We start from the raw sequence: 3,838 nt of genomic DNA on the forward strand, positions 1-3,838 counted from the left end.
GCCGGCGGCCTAAGGGGGAGGGGGCGGAGGGGGAGGGGAAGAGTGTGGGGGTGCAGGGGGCGGGGGAGCGCGCGCTCCCTGGTGCCGCCTCCCGGCTGTTCCCGGAGCCGCCGCACCTCCCGCCGCCGCGTCCATTGTCTGCGGCCGCGCTCTTCCCGGAGTCGCCGCTGCCCCGGCCCTTCGCCTCCAGATGCCCGGCGGCCCTCCCGGATCTTGGGAATCAGCGGTGGGCTGCGACCCCCACCCCGAACGGTGGGCAGAGGGCTGCTTCGATTCCTGGCCTTGGTACAGCCCACAGCTGGACTGTCTTCCTCGATCCTCTGGGCAAGAGATGGAACCCCCAGACCCACGGGGCTGGCAGTATTCTCTTCTTTAGGGCTACAGACCCAGCTACGCAAAATCCAATGGAATCTGAAACGTGGAAAGATTGATTTTTTTCCCCCTCTAGGGCTGCAAGAAGGGGGGTCATCCCTGATTTAATTAGTGGCGACGGATGCCCCCCTCTTTCCCTGCATATGGGAATTTCCCTGACACCGTCACCACCATATCTCCCACCTCTCCAAAATCATTTAATTACTCGGTGTTCTAGCTGCAAGCAGCGACCGCCCCAGTCAGTCTGGGACACTACCTCATTAACACGTTTTTCCTCCCCTCTGCTTTGAGTGTTGGGATTAATTACAAAGGGAACCCTGCCCTGGGGGAGCGGGGGAGGAGGAGATGACTAGGGCGCCAGGGAGTTTGGATGGCGGAGGAGAAGGGGACTTATCTCAGGAGACCTCCAAGAACAAAAATGCCTCCACCAGCCAGGTCCCTAACCCCAAGGTAGGCAGGGCTCTCTGCCCCAGTAGTTTCAGGTACTTTAGAATTTAGAATACTACACGGAGATAGTAGGGTCTCTCAAAATATCTGGAGCATGCCAAGAATCCAGTTAGGGTTCATGAAATGGGGTTATAGATCTGACCCCACGAATAGTGGCCCCACTGTAACAGCCTGGGCTGTGGGAAGTCTGTGTTTCCCTTGGTGTGAACAAAAGCTGAAGTATCATATTGTCATTAATGTCATTGCTGCGCAGCCTGCCATTGATTTAGAATAATATCACTTCTCCCCAGGTAGGTAAGGCCTTCTGGACATGTCAGCCTCCTTCAGCTTCCAGTCCTGCAACCTGCTTTCCCAACCCTGGTGTTAAAAAATATGGGGTGGCTCATGCCTGTAATTCCAGTCCTCTGGGCAGCTGAGGCAGGAGGATGGCTTGAACCCAGGAGTTTGAGGTTGCTATGAGCTGTGATGACCCCATTGCATCCCCTCTAGTCTGGGCAACAGAGTGAGACTCTGTCTCAAAATAAATAAATACATAAAAAATAAAGAAATCCCAGGCAAGGAGACTCCCAGCCGCTATTCGTCACTTGCTTGGAGATTTTTGCTCCTCCCTGATGAAAATTTTTCTCTGAGAACTAATCTCATCTCTTTTGGTGGCCTATTCTAACCTGTCCAAAGACAAAGACAGAGCCATCTTTGCCTGTATTGCTCAAAGATGGAGACTGCTAAGAAATTCTCTTTGCTCCAAACCCTGCCTCTCTTCTGTCCCACTTTCCATAGTATGGGCCAGTGAGTGACCCAGCACCAAGACTACATGAAACAGCAGAATTATTACAGATGCCCAAGTCCCTGCTTGCATCCAGACACTCAGCTGTGCCTATCACGTGCAGGCACTGGGCTGCTCTGGGAGTCTGGCAGTGACCACAAGCAAGAGTATGAGAGACAAGTGGCAAGAAAGCTGGGGAAGGATGATAAGAGGCAGGGAAAACATGTAGGGGGGTCCCCAAAGAGCACACCCAGGTGGACAGAAAGTGTGCGATTTGACACAATGTCAGGGCTGCTGTGGTGTCTGACTCTAGCAGGTTTTAGCCTGAATGATGTTCATCTCCTGCTTGACTGATTCATAGCCCTCAGAGGGGTCTGCAGAATTGAAAAAGGATTCCTGATGCCAGAATTACAGATAATTCTGTAAGGCCAGCCCCACCTAAAGCTTAAAGCCTAAATTAGGATTTCCACAGACAAGACTTTAGGGTTGACAGACATCAAGCATCATGCTGGAATAAACTTGCCTTTTCCTTTCTCTTTTCCAAGGGTGAGACTGGGAACTTTCACTTATACCTCTGCAATGGAAACACTAAGTGTCTGAGAAGAGGCACAGCATTAATTGGTGTGCTGTATCCCAGCCAGCAATTCTCTGCACCCTCACCCCTAGGATAGAAACCCACCTGGATTTCAAACTTCCTCAGTTCCCAGAATGAGAAAACAGAGACCCAGTAGAAGGCACATGTGCCCTACAGTGCAAGGGACCTGGCCTAATTATTTTTGGAGGAAGGAGAACACTGAGGTGACTTTCAACTAAAATTTTCCCAAAGAGGCCAACTTATAGCAACAGAGGGAAGCCAGGAGCCTGAAGGACAGCAGAGTGGAACAGATTGGACTTCACACAGCTCCTATCCTCAAGGACATAGGCAAGTTTCTTAATTCTACAAGCCTCAACTTCTGTTTATAGAAAAGGAAATAATGAAGTAACAGAAAGAACCACCTCCTTAAACTCATAGTACCACAGTCAATTCCCAACCTAGTTTCACTTCTCTGTTATGTGCCTAGGCCACCCCCAGTTCTTTCAGGAGTCTTGCTCAGGGAAGGAGGCTCCTACCCAAAAAGCCTAAGCTTCTCCGTTAAAATTCAGGGGCCTAGGCAGCCGGCTTGGGCAGGCAGACTGGAGCCCTTCCAGGAGCCCTGAGAAATTGAGTCTCTTGGGGAAGATGCAAGAGCTCAACAGAGACAGTGGACCCTCTCCATTGGAAGTCTCAGGCTCCAGAGAAGCACCTGTCTCCCGTGTGGACAAAGCTGTCCCTGGAAGTCAGACACAGACCACAGTAGCAAAGATTAGGTTTTCTGCTCTCCTGAAAAATAAAGGCTTTTTGGCCTGGCACAGAGACTTGTGCCTGTAATCCTAGCACTGTGGGAGACTGATGCAAGAGGATCACTTGAGGTTAGGAGTTGGAGACCAGCCTGAGCAAGAGTGAGACTCCATCTCCACTAAACATAGAAAAATTAGCCAGGCTGGTGGTCAGCGCCTATAGTTCCAGCTCCGAGGGATGCTAAGGTTGGAGGATGGTTTGAACCCCAGAGTTTGAGGTTGCTGTAAGCTAGGCTGACCCCACAGCACTCTAGCCAGGGACAAAAGAGTAAGACTCTGTTTTAAAAAGAAATAAAAGGAAAAAAGTATAGCCTTTTTACAGCATTGCTCTGAGAAAGGGAAATCCTTAGTAACTTCTTCACAGAAGCTTCCCACACTAGCAGAATGGCCATCAAAGTGTTTCAGTGTGAGCAATTAGTAATTTTAGCCACCTCCCAGTTACAGGTGATCACAGTAACATACGCACATGGCAGATCACAACCACTATCTTCTTGTAGCCCCGCCAGTGAACCTGGGGATAGTTCAGCCTCCTAGGATAATTAAAGTTCTTTCCTCAGCACCCAACTTCCTAGAAAGGCTACTCTGAAGGCTTACAAAAATATTTCTCTACCCAATCTATACTGTGAAATAGCCCGGTTTAGTGAGATTTTTCCCTCTCTTCTAGTGGAAAAAGAAAAATAGCCAATAAATAAAAAATAAAAGAACTATGCTATGTCAAAGGCATAGCTTTGTTATGAGGTGTCTCTCACAGAAGATCCTGAGAAGATCTCTGAGAACAAGGACAGAGCCTCATTCATTCCTATATCTCTGGCACATAAAAGTCACTGTAAGCATTAGTTCCCTTCCCTTCTAAATTCCTTCTGTCTCCTCATTCCTCAT

Source organism: Nycticebus coucang, chromosome 10 (assembly GCF_027406575.1).
Source record: "Nycticebus coucang isolate mNycCou1 chromosome 10, mNycCou1.pri, whole genome shotgun sequence".
In the NCBI taxonomy this organism is placed as follows: domain Eukaryota; kingdom Metazoa; phylum Chordata; class Mammalia; order Primates; family Lorisidae; genus Nycticebus; species Nycticebus coucang.